We start from the raw sequence: 22,628 nt of genomic DNA, 5'->3' as shown, positions 1-22,628 counted from the left end.
ATTGAACACTTAGAAAGTAAGCACTTCACAGGCAGGGATCACATATTTTTGCTTTCCAACTTGTATGAACCTAATACCTAAAACAGATAGTGCAAAGCTAATGGTAAGGGTTGGGGGCAGGGGTGATGTTAATTTTGTCCTGTTTTTAGTCCATGGAAAAGTCTACAACGAAACTTTTCTATTGATTTTGTCACACCAGTAGTCTTCCGGGGACTCAATAAGGTATTTGTTCAATGCTGGTGGGAGTTTTCTTTAAAACTATCAATATAATGGAAAAAAAAAAGTAAATGGAAATAATCCTAGGTGGTGCCAGAGTTGAAAATATTGGTCCTACTCCAATAACAGCAGAAAGCTTCCATTTCCCCTTTGTCAATAGCGCTCCAGTTGACTAAAGAGGATTTATACCAAGAAGAAAGACAAAAGAAGGAAGCACTAGCTTTACTTCACCTACTCTGATTCTTGCCCAATGTCTAACACTTTTTACCTGTTGCCCCATAGATTGATCAAAACTACTTTTCAAAGTTTTTGACCACAACCAACAAGGAGAGATTTATTTTATATCTTGACCCAGTATATTTTCTATTTTATTTTGAATGCAGGCAATGACCCACTAAATTGATTTTGTGACTTACAAATAGACTGCATCCTGCAGTTTTGAAATTATGGGACCACACCACATGAGAATGCTTTAGAAATTGTATTAAAATGCAGATATCCTCCTTATCCAGTGTTAGTTGAGATGACATAGTTGACCAGCCTCTGAGAAAAGACTAAGTCTCCTGCTTTCTTATTTGTATCCCACTCTTCCCCTAGTAAGGGAAATGGCCCTCTGGACTGATCTGATTCCAAGATACAGCACTAAGGCTCAGTCAGTGGGTGGAGTGTCCTAAGAGACTAAGTGGTTGAGCAAATGTGAGAGAAGAAGAGCATCCTCCAGCAAGGTTGGGGTGGGCAATGGGACACATCCCTTCCCGGGCCTCTGAAGAACTTGCATTAGCTTCCCTCTGCTCTTCTCTCCGCTGGGGGATACTCTGGGTGATCGTGACATACCTTGGAGTGGCATAATGCAAACTTTGGGACAGTAATAGGCACAGTAGTTCTTTCTGCCTTTTGGGGTTTTGGCCATCAGATGGGCCAGAGTAGGTATCATTTCTTGATATGGTGTTTGTCTGGAGATTCTCAATAATGCTATAAACATTTCTCTCAAATTGGGAGATTCCTGGTGAGTAAAAAAATCATAACGTCTGGGGTTTCTTGACTTTCTGCCCCACCCTCATCCCATCCCCAAGGTTTGAAGGCTGCTGAAGACAGCATTCTTGGGCTGTAGGTGATTCAGACTAGGAAAACATCTTGTGATTATCCTCTGGTTCATGTCTAATGAAGAAAGTGGATCATCCATCTTCGGTGAACTTTAATGTGAGGTGAAGACAAACCAAAAGGGATCCTTTTACCTCCTAAAATCTGGCATCTGGGATTCCTTAATTTACATGGCCTACCCTCTAAAAAATGAAAGATTGATAGATAATTCAGTTATGTCCTAAGTTGTCTCTGCTAACATATCTAAATATGAGACAACTATCCAGGCTCAAATACTATGCAATATGACCTGATGCCAAAGCACACATAGTTGAATAATTCTCTTTGGTTCTAACACATGGGAGAAAATGGAAGATTTGTAAGGATAACAAAGAGTGCCTATTTCTTTGTCATTGAATGGTCAACTCCCAGCAACAGTGCCTCGTTTAGAAAATACACCTAATAAATGTTTGTTGAGTGAATATGAACAAGATGAATAAATAATAATAAGTAAGAGGAGCTAAGTAGGATCTGTTTGACAGGACCCAGTAGATCCTCGGGGCTCAGGAATAGGGCTATGTCAGAGCTATCAATTCTAGTCCCGCTGCATCCAACCAGAACCCAGCAATGTGGAACCAGAAGACGAGCTGGGTATTCTGCCAGCCTCTGCCAATTTCACAGTCCTCTAAATAACTCATTAATCACAAACATTTACAGAACATTAATGACATATCAAACCCAGCTTCAAACACAGAATTAGAGTCAGTGCCTCCTTATAAAGCAAATCCCAGGAGCCACCAAAACATCATCAAATAGTGACTTTCAACCTTAATATCTTGAGACAAATATGGATATGACCACAAAGGTTAAGAGCTCTGCTCCCAATTACTAAAGGGTGTCAGTCTTCCTCATTTTTAATCATCTGTTTTATTGCCACTACATTGTCAGAGTCATCACCATGGTGCCTAGCACATTTTTTATACAGTTAATACAGATCTTTATCAAGTGTGAGAAGTGTTCTCATTTCCCCCTCTTAATGCCAGGCTCCCTCTATGAATTGTCTCTGACAGTAGAGAGGGGACGGATGCTGTGTGGTATTAATGAGAAACCACTATCCCCTCTGCAAACCTTTCATTTATGGGCCCCCTTGAACATTAATATGATCAAAGGATTTCAAAGAGGCCAGGACCACAATTCACACCAAAGCATGAGTCGATCCGAGGAACCCATCTAAGAACGAAGGGCTTTTAAAAACAAATGTAAAAGCCTCTTCTCAAAATTTAAACAGAACAGTGAATTTTAAACAGGCTCACGTGCAACTTGGTGTTTATTAACCAAAGGGCAAAGATAAAAAGATTAAAAGAGATTTGCCCATCCAGATTCCCTGGTCTCTTCACACAGCTCCAAGACTGCTTTTGCCAGCTTTTCTTTGACAATGGAACTAACTGTCACACTCCGAAGGCAGCATGGTGACTTCAAATTGATAAATCATATGCATGTATTGGTATCTGAATACATTAGGTCACTAAAGCAAGCACTACTTTAATGCAGGCACACGAGTGAGCTTTAGAATAGAATTTCTAGCAATCAGTAGTGCTTTAAAAGGAAAATGTCAGGGACAGAAATTTTTGTCCTTCAAATAAATAAAAGAATTTTAGTGCAATAGGTCATGCCTTATTTTTTTTCTTCACTTATTGCTGCCTAATGACTACAGTCCATCTTCTAGATTTTTGCATTTAATATTTTGAGAAAAACCCACAGTTTCACAGGGCTATTTGACTGTGACTGAAAAAACATGATTTTTTTTTCAGGTGAAGCATTATTGTTTGAAGGTATGGAAAGCTATTTTTTTTTTTTTTTTAAGTCTGCGAGCAGTTTTTCTGATTTTCTGGTCAGAAAGACTTCAATTCTTCTTTGGGGTCAAATTGTTCCTGGGATTTTAAAACATCATTTCAGTGAACCTTTTGGTTATAGGAATATCTTGGATAAAGCAAAGCACTTGCCCAGGGACAGAGGTGGTTATGGGCCCTACTGCTGAACTGCTCTAAGTGTCCCCGTGATGAGCACCTGGACAGGGGGCAGTGTCATTCAGCGGTCATACTTCAGGCCATAGGTTATACCGCTGGGTTTTTCTGTTGACTAGGTATGTGGCTTCACTCCAATTTGCTCATCTCTTTATGTCTCACTTTTCTCATCTGTGAAACTGGGTAATGGTCTTCCTCATAGGACTGGCTGAGGATTATGCGACTTAACATATAAGAAATTTAGGCTACGCATGGTGGTTCACACCTGTAATCCCAGCAGCTCAGGAGGCTGAGGAGGGAGGATTGAGAGTTCAAAGCCAGCTGCAGCAACTTAGCAAAGTCCTAAGTAATTCAGAGATACCCTGCCACTAAATAAAACATACAAAAGGGCTGGAGATGTGACTCAGTGGTTAACCACCCCTGGGTTCAATCCTCAGTACAAAAGAAACTTAGAACAAAACCTGTAATATGGTGACCTCCACTTATGGACTAACTCATTATTGCCTGTTGGCCAAGTTTCATCTCATATATTATTTCATTTCAAGAAAGAAAACAAGCTCACGGCGGGGAGATGAAGACTGCCCTGATAGGGCAGCCAGCTGGGCTGGAGGACAGAGCCACAGGTAGCAGTCCATAGGGGAGGTTTCATTCAAGCAACAGCCATGTCTGGGGTGCATTTAGATTTTCTCAGTTATAATCACTTAGATTAGTCTTGAATGTTCAATAAAATCTCTTTAATTTTGCAGCCTCGTTTCATCCAACACTTTTTGAAGAAAAAAGGAAAGACCCAGAGTCACGATGCACAAGGGACAATGAACAATCAGAAAGTTCTGGCAAGAGCAGGCCTATGCCCTGAGGATTTCAGGAGAGAGGCAATTTGAAAATTCTGTTAAGGGACTGGATTTCTTACAAACAAACAGAACAGAGACTCATACCCTAAGGACATGGGTGTCAAATACAAGCGTGATTTATTCTGGGGTCATGTGTGGATGTTAACCTTCTCGGCTGCCTGGTTCCATTTCCAGTGTTTAAGGGATTGCCATGAACCTCAATCCCAGACATTTGCCTTCCCTGTTCCTAAAACTTAATGCTTCCCCAACCCCTAAACAATGTTTGACTTCAGCCAATCTGACTGCCCCAATTTGTTAGCCTTAATCTGATGACACAAACTGGGAAGGGAGCAGCGCAGAGAACCACTGGAAGCCTGGACCGTGGCACTGAGGGCAGCACAGTGTCCAGCAACCTGTCCCAGGGGTTGACTTTGACCATCTTTGTTGCTCAGTTCTCCTGGAGCCTACTGTCCCCCCAAGACTGGTTCTTTAGATTTCCTGTTAATTCTGTGCTCTATCCAATGTGCTTCAAAAAATACCCTTATCAAGGAGAGAAAATATTTACAAGTCATAGATCAGATAAGGCACTAATACCTAAAACATACAAGAAACTAAAACTCAATAGTAGGAAAACAAAACATTGAAAATTGACCAAAGGACTTGGATAGACATTTCTTACAAGACACACAAATATCTCACAGGTACACGAAAAAGTGCTCACTGATCAACATCACTAGTCATCAGAGAAATGCAAATTAAAACCACAGTGAGATAGCAGCTCATGACCTTTAGAATGGCTATTACCAAAAAAGCAAGTGCTAACAAGAATTGGCAAGGATGTAGAGAAAAGGGAACCCTCACACACTGTTAGTGAGAAAATAAATCAGCACATCCATTATGAAAAATAATATGTAAGTCCCTCAAAAATTAAAAATCTGCTGGGCATGATGGTCCATGCCTGTAATCCCAGTGGCTCAGGAAGCTGAGGCAGGAGGATTGAAAGTTCAAAGCCAGCCTCAGCAACAGCCAGGCACTAAGCAACTCAGTGAGATCCTGTCTCTAAATAAAATACAATTAGGGCTGGGGATGAGGCTCAGTGGTTAAGCAACCCTGGTTCAATCCCCAGTACTAAAAAAAAAAAAAAAAAAAAAATTCAAAATCGAACTACCATGTGATCCAGCTATCCTGTTATGGGTATATATTCAAAGGTAATAAAGTCAGTATATCAAAGAGAATTAGTACTTTGTGTTCACTGCTGCAATATGCACAATAGCCAAGATATGAAATCAGTCCAATGTGCATTGATGGTAAATGAAGAAAATACGGGACATATATACAATGGAATACTGGTCAACCATTAAAAAGAAGGAAATCTTATCATTTGGATGAGTGGATGAATTTGGAACAAATAATATTAAGTGAAATAAGCCAGGGATAGAAAGACAAACACTGCATGATCTCACTCATATGTAGAACCCAAAGAAGTTGAACTCATAGAAGCCCAGGATGGAATGAGGTTAACAGGAGCCTGAGGCAGGGAAGAGTGGAGAGTGTTGATTAAAGGATACAGAATTTCAGTTAAACAGAGGAATAAGTTCAAGAACTTTATTGTACAACACAGTAGTTATAGCTAATAACACTTGAATATTGCTAAGAGTAGATTTTAAGTGTTTTCAACAAAAAATATATATAAGGAAATGCATGTGTTAACTAGCTTGTTTTAGACACTTTACAACATATATATATACATATATCAAAACATAGTATTGTAGATCATAAATACATATAGTTTCGTCTATTAAAACTAAATATTTTTAGAATTTCCTTATCTGCTTGGATTGACATAAATTGGTTTCTCTTCTCTAGATTCATGTTTACAGCCATGAATCTCGGCTGTTACAATCAGATAACCTAGATTATACTTAAACATAAAACATAAAAGCAATTTACCTTGGGTCTTCCTCATATACAGAGAAATAAAACACCAAAAGCAAAATATTTTGTAAAGGGGACATTGAAATTTGGTTCAAAAATGCAGACCTGCAGAGAGAACCACAAAGTTAGCCCAACAATTGAATTGACATGTCATAAATATTTCTCCAGATTCAGCAGTTCCACCTGGCTTTATCTGCCCTTAATGGCTTCCTTATGATGACATCGCTGATCAGAACACCACCATCAACCAAGAGAGATGCTGTACAATTCAAACTGCAAATATGTGTAAATCCTGTTAGCCTGGTGGCCATCTGACCAGCCATGTCGTCTGTCCAAGTGATGTCCTGTGAGCCCCAGAATCCAGGTGTGGGGCAGCCCTCCTCTACCACTGAGCCCTTGGCTACCAAGTTCAGCACTGGACTGATTTATTGATTGCCTTCTGATGACTAGTCTTTGCCAAAAATCTTGCTTTTGAGGGAAAAAAATGGTATTTTCATTGAGCTGAATTTATTGTTTACAGAATTGTTTTTGTTAAAATAATTAGGTCTTACACTAACTTTTTAACTTTAACATGTTTCTAATTCTTTGTGAAATAGTGATGAATCTGAACAGGATTATTTTACTTGACAAAGTAGATTTGGAACCCATATTTTTTTCCTAGCTCGAGAAATCCAAAAGATAAAAAGCCTCTGACTTGGGGGACACCCCCACTCCACTACTGCACGTTCTATTTCCTGCTGTTATTCACACTCCACTGAATTTTCAGGTGACCAGCACACTCAAAGAGTGACGCTTTCATTAAATGCAATTTTAGTAGAGTAATGCAAGACAACAATCAGAAATTCTAGACCCAAAGAATCAGAGAGCTCAGAAGGAGAGGAAGAAGGATTACCAATGACCGGGAATGAAGGGTGGTTCTTCAGAGAAACTATCACATAGCATAGTCAGTCTCGGCCCAGTACTACTTGATCATGGGGATTTTTTTTAAAAACATGTATTCTCATTTCTAACAAATTGTTTCTCTCTTTTTATTCTTATTATTGGTTCTTTTTGGTTGTACATAACAATAGAATCCATTTTGACATAATTATACAAGCATAGAATATGTCTTATTCCAATTCAGGTCCTAGTACCTGTGCATCCCTTTCCCTCTCCTCACCTCCTGCCCCCCACCCCGCCCGCTCTCTTGCCTCTGTTGGTCTTTCTGCCATTTACCCATAGTTATTATTATTATTAAATTAATTTCTTGGGGATGTACACTGTTTAAGTCAGCTTTTTCGGTGCTGTGACTAAAGGATCTGACTAGCACAACTGTAGGGAGGAAGACTGTATTTGAAGGCTTATGGTTTCAGAGATCTTAGTCCACTAGAGGGCCAGTCCATTCCTCAGGGTTTGAGGTAAGACTGAGCATTATGGCTGGAGAGGGTAGCTGAGGAAAGCGGCTCACATCAGGAAGCAGAAGAGACTCCAGCTCCAGATACAAAATATATACCCCATAGCCACACCCCCAATCAACCACTTCCTCCAGCCACAGCCCATCGGCCTCTATTAATCCCATCAGGGATTTATTCACTGATTGGGTTAAGACTCTCACAATCTAATCATTTCCCCTTTGAACCTTCTTTCATTGTCTCATATGTGAGCTTTTAGGGGACACCTCACATCCAAACCACAACATACACAATGCTGAGATTCACTGTTGTGTGTTCATGTATGTACACAGGAAAGTTATATCTGATTCATTCCATGGTCTTTTCTTTTCCTATCCTGTCTCCCTTTCCTTTATTCTCCTTTGATAATCTACCAAATCCTGCTCTTCCCTACACATTTATTGTGGGTTAGCTTCCATTTTTCAGAGAAAAAAAAGTTGACCTTTGGTTTTGGCGGATTGGCTTATGTCACTTAGCATGATAGTTTCTAGATCCATGGTTGTACTGGCAAATGTCATAAAGTCATTCTTCTTTAAGGCTGAATAATATTCCATTGTGTATATAAACCACATTTTCTTTACACATTCATCTGTTGAAGGGCATCAAGGTTGACTCCATAGCTTAGCTATTGTGAATTGTGTCATTGATGTGGCTGTGTCACTGTAGTATGCTAATTTTTAATTCTTTGGATATATACTAAGGAGTGGGATAACTGGGTCAAATAGTGGTTCCATTACTAGTTTTTTGAGGAATCTTCATATTGCTCTCCAGAGTGGTTGCCCCAGTTTGCAGTCCACCAGCAATGTCTGAGTGTACACTTTTCCCCACATCCTTGACAAAATTTATTGTTACTTGACTCTTGATAATTGCCATTCTGGTTGGAGTATTTCTTTTTAATGTCAGACATATCCAAGGAAGATGTATGCAGGTTAATTTCCTTTTAGCTATTCCTCCAATGTACACATGTGTCCTAGAACTAAAGTCATCTCAAAAATTTTCCTTCTGGCAGACACTAACCAGGTCCGGCTGCTTTCCATTATCCCAGAAAATGCCTATGTACATGATGTGTAAGACAGCACTCTGATTCTCATGAATACAAGTAATTGCATAGAATATTTTCTTTGCCTGGTTTTTCATTAATTCGCTCAACAATAATTGAGCACCTACAATATACTGGGCAGCAAGATGAACAAAAGTATATAGGACACAAGGCTCCTGCTCACCAAGGGTTGTTAGATCTTTAAGTGGTAATTTGATTTCTTCCACTGGGACCCTTAGAATCATACTAACATATGTTTTAATAATAAAAAATGTGGAAATATTTATTATTTATCACTTCAGAAAAATTAAGAATCTACTCAGTATATTTCTATTCAGTAAACATCCAGTGTAATCTATTCAGTGACCAAATCCAAAAACCCCAAAGAAACTTGTAGGAAGAGTAAGTGGAAACGTTATCTAGTGCATCAGGCTCAGGACACCCTCTTTTCCCAGCTTCAGACGACAGCCATGCAAGATGTCGAGGAGACAGTCAATAGGGGGTAGAGGACACAGGGGAAGTAGAAATATGGTGGAATCATTGTGTTTATGATTGTCATCAGAGGAGCAGAAAAAGGAGGAAAGAGCAGTGGTATGGGTGGGGAGTGGAAGATCCACAAACAAAGCCTGCTCTTCCGTAAACCCTACATGTGAGCCACGGAGAGAAAGAACATACTCCACGGGACCCCGAGGATAGACTTAGGAAAACAGGAACAAGCACAGGTTTCTACTGAACAAGAAGCATAAGAGAATGCATTCAGAGAAGCTGCTTCTGGAAGTGAGGGTCTTCCCATTTCCAGGATTGTTAAATTGAGGCGACATGAACCCTCCTCCAGGCAAGAAGGAAACGTGAGCAGAAGTGCCCGAAGAGTTAAAGCAATTGATTCTACACCTAAACCAACCTCAATATAGAGTTTCATGGTTAGCAACAGAAAGATAGCTTTTGACATATCATCACCAAAGGTGACTCTCTCCAAGGGCTTTGCCTAACAGAGCATTCCAACCCAAAGGGAGTGCAGTCCTGGGAACACTCATTATGTCCTCTTTTATGAAGCACATATTCTTCCATAGTCCCTTAATCACAAGAGACCTCCTTAGCACTAACCCTTTAGTCATGAGCATGTTAACTAGAGCCAGACAGAGGCCTGGGTAAGAAATTTAATTTTGTTCAGCGGTTGCTGTATTCATGATGCCCCTCTTTATATCATTTAAACTCCTTACCAAATTAGAAGACATTCCGTAATAGGGTTAGTTTCTACATGGCTGCATCTGACAGCTACAATGAATAAAAACAGAAGCTTTTTCAAAGGCTCGTTCCGTCCCAACGTACCCAGCATGGCTTAGGTGATAATTAAATGAAAAGCAAAGCCAATGTGCATTCCCTGAGGTAGAATAAATCATGATATGTATAAAGTATATCAAACAGATCAAGCAAAACTTTCAGCCCCTCCACCACTCTGGATAGCCTCCCTCAAAATCACACTCTATTGTCTTACAAAATTCTCAGAACAAAGCTGTAAATTGTCAAGGCAAGTGTTATTACCGCTGTTTTTAGTGAAACTTTGAGAAGCTGGCAAGCCCAAGATCAGAGAAGTACTATCACTGCATACTCAAAGTGCTCAATCCTCTTCACCCATCTGTTATGAACCAGCTCTGCAGTGGTTAAGACACACCAGAACTTATGCATCTGAATGGCTAAATATACTGTCCTTGCCAACAGTCTCAGGTGGATACTTAGCCAGTGACAACTATGTGTTTCTAATAGACAAACCTGCACACATGGGAACCAGTGGCAATTCCAAATCTGAAGGATGCTCTTTGAATTTTTTCAGTGATTATAAAGAGTGGGTATCTGTATTTTTAGCTGGCCCACCTGGGATTCAAAACACAATTGTTCAATGTATTTTTACAATTGGTAGAAAATGAAATGTTAAGAGGTACCCTATTTCTTCCCCCACCCTATTTTCTTGGTGCATTACAGATGCACACAATGGTGGTATTCACTATTACACATTCATACATCCACACAACACAACAATGTAATTTGGCCAATACCATTCACCAGTATTTCCCCTTTCCCTCCTCTCCTCCCTCCCTGGGTCTCCTGTTTCTTATTTTCTTATTCTATTACTCTTAAATGACAGATTTTAAAAACACTACAAATTCTAATAAACACTGCAGCTATTTCATATCTTCCTTTCCACCTAGACTATCTACTGACTATAAGCTCAACATGAACAAAATACAAATAAATGATCTCATCTCTGCTCCATAACGTCGCTCACCATCAAGCAGGCTAGCCTGGGCTTCCTCACATGGTAGCTTCAGGGTCCAAAGAGTAGCAAGAGAGGTCAAGCCCCAAAGCACAACCACTGCAAACCTCTAGTTGAATCTCATTGGTTGTTTCCCAGCAGCCAGAGCAAGGCATGCACCGAGTCCCAGGATAGGAGGAGACTATCCACACACAGAGGCACAGGGGGGTGTGAACAGACTGCATCCACTGTGCAGAAACCCCTTATCCTGAGGTTCATAGGTGAACAAACTGACAATGTCCCTGCCCTCATGGAACTTGTTTCTTCACACCCTCTGCCAGCCCTAGCTCTTCTCAACTTCCTGTTTTTCCAAACAGATAAATATAAGCCAGTATTTCTCTAATTATGAGAACAAGTATTTATTCATGCAATTAACTGTCCCTTTCTGTAATTGCCTACTTGCATCTTGCCTACTGATATTCTGTTTTTCTATTGATTTCCTGTGCTTTTTTTTTTTACTGCCTATAGGAGTTGCTTCAGGTAATAAAGTTCATATATTCAAAGATGAAGGAATCTTTTTAATGGCCAAAAAAATCTGTAGAATGAAAAAGCATGATTGTCATAAATTGTACATTATTTTGTTATAAATATATCGTACATCTAGATACAATATAGAGAGACAGAGAGAAAGAGGTAAAATATATGTAAAACAATTTAAATAATTGTTATATAAGACTCAGGGACCATCGCCCCCAGTGATCTCAATACCATTTATGATTTCTCTCTGATTTGAGATGTCATATACTATTGTTGTTAAATACTTGGACTCTCCTTTATTCCTCATTTTTTTAGTGTTTTTTATCAAGAATGGGGGTGGACTTTTGTCAAGTGCCCTTTCATTACAGACAAAGAGGGTCATATGATTTTTCCTCCAATGATCCTCTTTTCATATTCCTAGATTAAACTCCATTTGTTTATGTTATCTCATTATATCTGTGGAACTCTCCTTGTGGATATTTAACTTAAGATTTTGTCACAGTTTTTGTTTTTGTGCATTATTTGCCAGAATTTGTCGAGTCCAAATTTGTTGATCCAGAATTTTTGATCCAAAGTTTTGGTTTTTGTGCATTATTTGCCAGGATTTGTTACACTCGTTATAGTTGGCTTTCTTTGATGGGGCACAATTTAAATGTATTGAAATAACCCATACATAAGAATAAGAAAGATTTTTTTGATGCTTTTACAAGGGATGGTTCTTTGACAACTTTATATTTTCTATGAAAATCATTCTATTAAGAGTTACAATCTCTTCTAAAGTTATTACAAGCAAATTGCATTTTCTAGAAATTTATACTTGTAATTTAATTTTCTAATTTTGGAGATTTGATCAAAATACTCTTGATTTTTTATTTGCTTTGTTTTTATGATGATTTGCCCCTTGATCATTTCTCATTTTTTATATTTGCACTTAGTCCCCTTTTACTTGGTTCAAATACTTTCAGCTTATCTAACTTTTTTTCCAAGAATATACTTTTGATTGTATTTTTTAGACTGCTATTTGTTTTCTAACTCATCAGAATTTATTCTGGTATCTTTATGAACTTCTCTGTGAACTTTCTTTTCATTTATTTTATTGTCCCTTTTAAACTTCTTGAGTTGAATGATTAATTCGATTTTGCTTCCTTCTATATTGACATAAATATTTAAGATTATATCTCCTTTAGATACAGCTTACCAAATTTCATAATTTAACACACAAAGTTTTCATTATAGTTATATTTTGGATACTCTGTAATTTTCATTGACATCTTTTTCTTAAATCAAGAAGTGTTTGCTTTTCTGTCTAATCTTTCATTTCTAATAGGTCAAAGCTTTGATTGTTGGGCTTTTTTCTTTTTCTTTTCTATTTTTTTTGTGTGTATGTATGTATGTGTATGTGTAATATTGTATTTCTAGGATTCCTATATTTTGATAAAAGAACATTGTTTATAATTTTTACCACTTGCACATCAGATAGAGCACTAATCTCTAGGGTATATAAAGAAATAAAAAAGCTTAACACCAAAATGACAAATAACCCAATCAACAAATAGGCCAAGGACCTGAACAGACACTTCTCAGAAGAGGATCAATCAACAAATATATGAAAAAATGCCCATCATCTCTAGCAATTAGAGAAATGCAAATCAAAACTACTCTAAGATATCATCTCACTCCAGTCAGAATGGCAGCTATCATGAAGACAAACAAAAATAAGTGTTGGCAAGGAGATAGGGGAAAAGGTACACTCATTCATTGCTGGTAGGACTGCAAATTGGTGCAGCCAATGTGGAATGCAGTATGGAGATTTCTTAGAATTCTGGGAATGGAACCACCATTTGACTCAGCTATCCCTCTCCTTGGTCTATACCCAAAAGACTTAAAAACAGCATACTACAGGGACACAGACCATCAATGTTTATAGCAGCACAATTCATAATAGCTAAACTGTGGAGCCAACCTAGATGCTCTTCAGTGGATGAATGGACTAAACAAAATAAAGCAATATGGATTTAAAAAATAAAGTAATAAAAGAGAATAAAATCATGGCATTTGCGGGTAAATGGATGGCGTTGGAGAAGATAATGCTAAGTGAAGTTAGCCAATCCCCCCAAAAAATGCCAAATATTTTCTCTGAAATAAGGGGGGTGACTCATAGTGGGGTAGGGAGGGGGAGCATGGGAGGATTAGATGAATTCTAGATAGGGAAGAGGGGTGAAAAGGAAAGGGGGGGCAGGGGATTAGCAAGGACGGTGGAATGTAATAGACATCATTATCCAAAGTACATGTATGAAGACACAAATTGGTGTCAACATACTTTATATACAAACAGAGATATAAAAAATTGTGCTATATTTGTGTAATAAGAATTTTAATGCATTCCACTATCATTTATTTTTTAAAAAATCAATTAAAAATTTAAAAAAAAATTGGTAGGCAGCCACTCACTCCCTACTTTATATTTAGATCCATACATATATACCTATGTATACTTATAATATATGCATATTGAAAGTAAATAAAGACCTAACCGATTTTTCTTAGTAGTGTTATGGTATTCCATGTATGAATCTATAATAGTTCATTTAATAGACATTTCAGTTATTGCCAGTTTTCCATTTATTACAAACAGTGCTGCAATAAACATTCTTGTGCACATATCCAAATATGGTCTTACACTAGATTCACAAAAGTCAAATTACTTAGTATAAGCAACATATGTTCATATGTCACTTAGAAATCTTTGGGCTGCAAGTCACAGAAAACTCAACACAGACCAATGTAAGTGAAAAGGGAAATTAGACTAATTTGATATAAAGTCAGGGGGGGAATTTGCTTTAGTAAAGGTTTGATCTAATGGCACCATTTCTTCCCATTCGCTCTTCAGCCTTCCCTACCATTCACTTTCTCCCAAGGATAAGGCACTTTACCGATCTCAGATGGCTGCCAACAGCTTCTGGAGCAGAATGATTCCCCCACCTACACCCAGCAAGAACAGAGAGAGTGCTTTGACCTGATTCTAAGCAAGAATCCTGAGATTCTCTTTGATTTGTTTAGCTTAGGCCATATGTCCACTCCTGCACCACTGATCCTTGTGTCCAGAGACAGGGTCTGACCTGACTGGCTTCAGTCATATGCTACTGCTCTGCAGCTGTGGATACAGCCAGCCCACCTGGAAGTTCTTTGATTCCCAAGCAGAAATCACAGATGGTTGCTATGAATGTTCACCAGAGTTATTTATTTGAATAGATGAACCCCCAAATTGCCTTGCAGAAAGCCTGGACTAATTTACACTACCAAAAACAACATATGAAAGTTGCTATTTCTCAACATTCCAGACAAAATTTTCTATTATTTATACTGTTTCTTTATAGGCACCTAATTTAGTGCTGATGAGCATCTTTTCATGTGTTTATTGACTTTGGGGAATTGCCGTGTAAACTGTCCATTTAAAACCTCCACTCATATTTATAGTTTGGGATGATTTATAGAAGCTCTCTATATATTCTACACAATAACTAGTCATCCATTAAATATGCTGCAAAGAGTTTTCTTGGCATGTTACCCATCTTTTAACTTTATCATGACTTTTATTGTTCCGAGATGATTTTTAATTTGTATGAGGTTTTATCTGTCGATCATTTTCTTTTACGGCTTCTGGTACTTGTATCTTATTTAAACGTCTTTTCTATCTCCGATGTTATAAAGAATACACTCCCATATAGTCTCCGAATACTTTTAAGTTTTTTTTTTAATTCTCAGCTGCTTAACTCATCTAAAGTTTGTTTTATGGGTGGTATAATAGTCTTTTTTCATTTTTCTGAATCAAAAACTAATTTTCTTAACACAATTTATTGCCTTGGTTATCCTTCATCTACCTCTATTATAACCTGTATTTCTACAGATGATACATGGATCTGTTCTGGTCTTCATTGCATTGATTTCTACTCCCCATCTTCCCACTATTTTGATCAGAGATTTAGCATGTTTTAGCACCTCTAGAACATGCCCACAACCTAGTTTATAAGCATGGCCTATAAAGAACCCCTAAGATGTGAGCCCCATTGATTTATCCAGCCTCCCTTACCCAACATGGAGCCCTCACTCTTGAGGTGTTAGTAAAACGAAATGTAGACCACCCCAATAGACAAGACTCTGGAACACACTTTGTTGTTCCTCTGTTTCTTCCACCTGAACTGTCCTGACCTCCTTCTTAATGCAAATGACCTTCATTCACTCCTTTAGCACTCAATTCAGTCAGAGTTATTTCCTAGAAACCTATCCTGAACCCCCAGCTAGGTCTCTCTACCCCCAAGCTCCAGGTACATCATCAGCTAGACAGAGAGAACCTCTTCACACGTGCCTCTCCAACCAGCTTTCCTGTGGCAAATAGAGCTTATTCCTCTTCACACTTACAACACCTAGTCCAGTCCCTTGCTCACAGGAGATGCTTAAACAACATTTGTTGAACTGAACTACATTCTTCTCTTCATTTTCTTACAAGTTATATTCTATAAAGGTGTGTTATCAGTGTGTCTCACTACCCTCTCTGGTGCATCTCTTCGGAACAGCAGATTCAGAACGAGTGTTAATGTTCCTCTCTTTCCTCCCCTCCCCCATTATTTATATTCTTTGACATTTGTTGGATGACCTTAAGCAAGTTACTTGACCATTCTGCACCACAGTTTCCTCCTATGCAGAATATGGTTAATAATAGTATGTTACCTCACAGGACTAAAATATTAAACATATTTTAAGCAGGAAAATTAATCAAAAAATCAAAAAAGATTAAAATATGCTTCAAGGATTAAAAGAGTAAGATAAAGCACTGAGAACAGGGCTTAACACAGGCTAAGCTCTCAAAAATGCTGGCTGTGATAATTACACCTTCTTGCTTATAAAACTATCTTTCCTTCTCTCTCTCTCTCTCTCTCTCTCTCTCTCTCTCTCTCTCTCTCTCTCTCTCCCCCACCCTTCCCTCCTTCCCTCTGCTCTCTTACTCCACAAGGTAAAAATGTCTCTGGGGAGGCTGGGGAGACTTCTCTTTCTTGTCACTGTCCCCTTACAACCACAAAGACCTGGGGATGGCTCACCATCTTAGTCCTGTTGTAGGACTTCAGTGGAAATTTATCTTTGGGTGAACCCTTGGCTTACATTGGTTTCAGGCCTGAGGCCAACTTCCTGAAGGCAGAGGCACACTTTTCAGGATCCAATCTAGCAGTAATTGTTGCATCCCAAGATTTATAGCCAAAGCCATGGCAGGTTTTAAAAAATGCTTTGTCTTATTTAATTCCACATAACAATTAAGGGACACACAGCTAATAAAGGGAGGATCCAGGTGTTATGTGTCCACTGGACTATCATCAACAAAATTTCTTCACCATTATCCTCTTCAACAACCCAAATGAATCATTAAAAAGGAGAAAAAATATTCTAATATTTGGGAACACCCTGGTTTTACTTATTGTTTCTGATGTAGGCAACTTCTTTGTAACTAGTTGTGCAATTATAATTTTAAGAAATTACCAATTTACAAATTCAACATTGTGCTAAAATATGAATGTTCTTTTCTGAATTGGGAATTGATAAACATTTATATCAGTTTTTTCTAACATTCTATTCTAACTAATGGAATTACCTAAAAGTAGGCAATAACCAACAGTTCAGGTATAGCTTAGCAACACAGGTAAAAGCACTTGTCTATTTGGTACCAAATGTTTAAAAATGAGCCACATACCAGCCCATGCACTGGGCGGGCACTGAGGATACCATGGTAGGTTCCACTTCTTCAGGTCCATGCATTTACATTATAGGTGATTGAACATTTAAAGACATAATGATAGAACAATTGGATATATTGATATGTGATATGGCAGCTGGAAAGTATCAAGAGTACTCAACACTACTGAATGAATGAGAGTATTACAGAATATATTAAATACAAGGAGTGAAGTAAATGACAGGGCAGGAAGCAAGTAATTCTACAGTAAATAGGGGAGGATTAGAAAGATGGTAATGAGCGTTTTGAATCAGGAGAAGGAGGACTCAAGAGAATGAGAACAAAGTAGGGTATTTCAGGAAAGGAAGCACATCCAAAAAATACAGATAAGCTTTAAATAAGGTAGGGTGTGCATAGAATGACAAAACTTTAAAAAATGATGAAGAAAAAAGTACAAGAAGCACATGAAGGAAAATTGAGCTAATAAGACAAGAAGGGGGAGGAGGAAGAAAAAGAAAAAAATAACCAGACATTTTTGGGGTAATTTTTAATATATTATCTCACATAGATATCATAAAAACAGAATATTAGTACTAATTAGTACTAATATTCTGTCTTATAGATGAAAAGACAAACACTAAATTGCTCTCATCAGGTATTTTGATCACAGTGATAAAAAGCTGACTTAACAAGAAATTGGTACTGAGAGTAGGATCGTTGATTTGACATGCCTGACCATGTGGTTCAGGAACCTTTGGAACTGATGTGTAGAAGAGTTTGGAAATTTTTGGAGATGCCATAATGGACCAGGCTTGGAGTGTTGTAAGCAGAGTTTAATGGACAATTCTGAGGAAGCTCAGAAGATCAGAATGCCAGTGGTAGAAATGTACATAGTAAAGACTGTGCTCATGAGGTTTCAGAGGGAAACAGGTCCCTGGGGTCATTTCCTTTGGGACTGTATAACATGTTCCTGGCTCGTCCTTTCAACTCCACTTCCCAGCTACCATGAGCTGAGCAGCTTCCCTCCAACAGGCCCTTCCACCATGATGTTCTGCCTCACTTCAGGCCCAAAGCAATGGAGTCGGCCAATGATGAACTGAACCTCCAAAACCATGAGCCAAAATAAACTTTTTCTCCTCTGAGTTATTCTTGGCAGGTATTTTGATCACAGTAATGAAAAGTTGACTAACACATCTATCTTAGGCTTCAAAACAAGCTTTAGAAAATTCAAAAATCAATGAAATTATTTACGGTTTCCTTTCTGATCACAATGGAATGAAACCAGAAATCAACGGCAAGAGAAACTATATAAATTGCACAAATACATGGAAACTGAGTGATACATTTTTAAAAAATTAGTTAAAGGTGGACACAATACATTTATTTTATTTATGTGGTGCTGAGGATCAAACCCAGGGCCTCACACATGCAAGATGAGCACTCTACTGCTGAACCACAGCCCCAGACCCAAATGATACATTTTTTTTTTAATGAAGTGTGGATCATTGAGAAAGCCAGAAGGAAAATTCCTTGTAATAAATGAAAATAAAAATACAATATACCAAAAACTGTGTAATACAGCAAAAGCAGTACTGAGGGAATTTTGTACCAATGAGTGCCTAATATGAAAGAAAGAAATAAAAACAGAAAGAAAGGATTCAAAACAACCTAATGGTGCATTCTAAGGTCTTAGAAAAGCAAGAACAAACCATAACTGAAAGCAGTAGAAGAAAATACATAATTTTTAAAATTAGAAAATAAATAAACAAAACAGTCTAAAAGAAAAATACAAAGGATCAATGGAACAAAGAGTAGGTTCTTTGAAAAGATAAACAAAATTCACAAAACTTCAACTAGACTAGTCAAAAAGAGAGAAAGAAGACCAAATAATTAGAATTAGCGATGAAAAAGGAGACATTACAACTGAATAGAAATTCAAATATTATCAGAGATTATTTTGAAAAACTATATGCTACAATATTGAAAAATCTAGAAGAAACGTATGAATTTCTGGATACATGCGACCAACCAAAATTGAACCAAGAAGATATAGAAAACCTGATAGATAAGTAATCAGCAATGAGACTGAATTTATAATTAAAAGTCTCCCAACAAAAAGTAACCCAGGCTGGATGGCTTCACTGCTGAATTTTACCAAGCTTTCAAAGAACTAACATAATGCCTCTCAAACTATTCCATATCATTTCATGAGATGAGTATAAGCCCAAAACTTAACCAAACATGAACACAACAAAAAAAGAAAACTCTAAGCCAATAAGCCTGAAGAGCACTAATGCAAAATTCAATAAAACACTCTTAAATCAAATTCGACACCACATGAAAAAGATTATAAACTATGATCTAAGCGTTTTCACTCCAAGGATGCAAGGGTGATTCAACATATACAAATCCACAAATGGAATACAGCACATAAACAGAAGCAAGGATAAAAATCACATGATCAACTCAATAGATACAGAAAAAGAATCTGAAAAAACTCAATACCATTTCATGATAAAATCCATGAACAAATTAAGTATAGAAGGATCTTACATCCATGTAATAAACTCACAGCCAGGAGCATACCGAATGAGAAAAACTGAGAGGATTTCCCCCAAGATCAGAAACAACACAAGGGTATCTACCCTCACTGCTCTCATTCAATGTAGTACTAGAAATTTTAGCCAAAGCAATTAGGCAAAAGATAGAAATAAAAGGCATTCAAATAGGAAAGGAGTAAGTCAAATTATCCCTGTTTGAAGATGACATACTATACACAGAAAAATCTAAAGACAGCACCAAAAGACTATTAGCACAGGTCAATAAGTCATGAAAGTACACAATCAACAAACAAAACTTAGTAGTATTTTTATACACCAACAATAATTTTTTGAGAAATCATGAAAACAATTCTATTCACGATACACACACACAAACACACACACACAATAAACTTAACCAAGGAAGTAAAGGACCCCTACAATGAAATTACAAAACTCTGTAGAAATTGAAGAAGACACTGGAAGGTGGAAAGAACTTCATGTCCATGGATTGGATTAATATTGTTAAAATGTCCATACTTTCCAAAGCAGTCTATAGATTCCATGCAATTCCCATCAAAAAACCAATGACATCCTTCGGAGAATAAGAAAAAAAATCCAACAATTCATATGGAAAGACCCTAAAAAGACAAAGCAATCTTGAACAAAGAAAAAGCAATGCTACAGGCATCAGAACACCTGATTTCAAGAGATACTACAGAGCCATAATGATCATGGCATAAAAATAGAAACACAGACCAATAGAAGGGAACAGAGAACCTAGAAATAAACACACATTTACCACCAACTGATACTTGACAAAAGTGCCAAAAACATACATTGAAGAAAAAACAGCTTCTTGACAAATGGTGCTGGGAAAACTGAATATCTACAAGTAGAATATTGAGTCTTGACCCCCATCTCTCACTGTGTTCAAAAAACAACTCAAAATGGATCAAAAATGTTAATGTAAAACCTGAAACTCTGGGGACTGGGGTTGTGGCTCAGCGTAGAGCACTGACCTAGCATGTGCGAGGCCCTGAGTTTGATCCTCAGCAGCAGAAAAGATAAATAAATAAAATAAAGGTACTGTGTCCACTACAACTAAAAAAATAAAAAGCATTTTTAAAAAACCTGAAACTCTGAAACTACTAGAAGAAAAAATAGGAGAAATACTTCAAGACATTGGTACACAATGAGTTTCCAGATAAGACTCCAAAAGCACAAGAAACAAAGCAAGAATTGACCAATGGGATTACATCAAGCTAAAAAGCTTCTCTGCACAACAAAGTATACAATCAACAGAATGAAGAGAGTCTAGGGAATGAGAGAAAATCTTTGCCAGAACCTGGCACATGCCTGTAAAACCAGCAGCTTGGGAGGCTGAGGCAGGAGGATTGCAAGTTTGAGACCAATCTCAACAGTTTAGTGAGATCCTAAGCAACTTAGTGAGACCCGGTCTCAAATAAAAAATAAAAACGACTAGCAATGTGGCTCAGTGATTAAGCACCCCTGGGTTCAATTCTCAGTACTAAAAAAAAAAAAAAAAAAAAAAAACACTTTGCCAGTTATTCATCTGACAGAGTATTAATATACAGAATATTTTAAAAAATGCAATCCAATTTTAAATTGAGCAAATGATCTGAACAGACACTTCTGAAAAGAATAAATATAAAAGGCCAATAAATATATGAAAAATATTCAGTACCATTATCGATCCAGGAAATGCAAATCAAAAGTACAATGAAATGCAATCTCACTCCAATTACAATGGCTATTATCAAAAAAAGTAAAAATAAATAAATAATAAATGCTCGCAAGGATGTGGAGAAAAATGAACTCATTCACTGTTTATAGGAATGTAATTAATGTAGCCACTGTGGAGAACAGTATGGAAGTTCCCCCAAACACTAAAAATAGAACTCTCATAGTATTCCTTTCCCTCTTCTAAGTGTATAACCAAAGGAAATGTCAGCATACAAAAGAGACACCGCATGCACGATCACATAGACAAGATATGAAATCAGTCTAAGTGTCCATCATCAGAAAAACAGACAAGAAAATATGGTATATCTACACAATTTACTTATTATTTAGCTATAAAGGATAATTAAATCCTGTCATTTGTAGGATGCATGGAACTAAAGGACACCATGTTAAGTGAAATAAGCCAGGCAAAGAAATACAAGTATCACATGTAATCTCTCATGTGTGGAAACTGAGGAAGGAAGGAAAGAAAGAAAGAAGGAAGGAAGGTAGGTAGGCAGAGAGAGGAAGGGAACAGAGGGAGAAAGGAAGGAAGAAAGACAAAAACGCTGATCTGAAAATAAAAGAGAGATTACTAGGGACTGGTAAGAGTCCTGGCAGAAGGGAAGGGGTGAGAGTAGGAGGGTCGATGGGCATGATCAATGCACAAGATATGCACCAGTGGAAATATCACAGTGAATCCAATTGTTTTAGTTGGCTTTTCATCATTGTGACCAACATACCCACAAGAACGATTGAGAGAAGGTAAAGTTTATTTTGGCTCACAGTTTCAGAGGCTCAATCCATGTTCAGCCAGATCCAGAGCTGAGCCTAAAGTGACGCAGAACATCTTGGTTTGAAGGGTGTGGCAGAGGAAAGCTGCTCAATTCATGACAGCCAGAAAGCAGAGAGAGCTTCAGTGCTAGGTGCCAGGGATTATATAGTCCCAAGGTCACACCTGCAGGGACCTACTTCCTCCAGCCTCCCTCTACCTGCCTACAACTACCACCCATTAAATTAATTCAAATTATTATCTCATCAAATGGATTGATCCACTGATGAGGTTACAGTTCTCATTATCTTATCATTTGATCCCTGAACAATCCTGCATTGTCTATCACATTAGTTTATTGGGGGACACCTCATATCCAAACCATAATGCCCCCCAATTTGCACAATTAATGTTCTAATAATTATAATTTTTAAAATAATCTTAAAGAAAAAAAGACTCTCCCTCTGTAAATCATATGCACCCAACTCTCTCTCTCTCAGGCTCTG

The sequence above is a fragment of the Ictidomys tridecemlineatus genome, chromosome 6 (genome assembly GCF_052094955.1).
Source record: "Ictidomys tridecemlineatus isolate mIctTri1 chromosome 6, mIctTri1.hap1, whole genome shotgun sequence".
Classification (NCBI taxonomy): Eukaryota; Metazoa; Chordata; class Mammalia; order Rodentia; family Sciuridae; genus Ictidomys; species Ictidomys tridecemlineatus.
Note: the sequence above shows the minus strand (reverse complement) of the source record.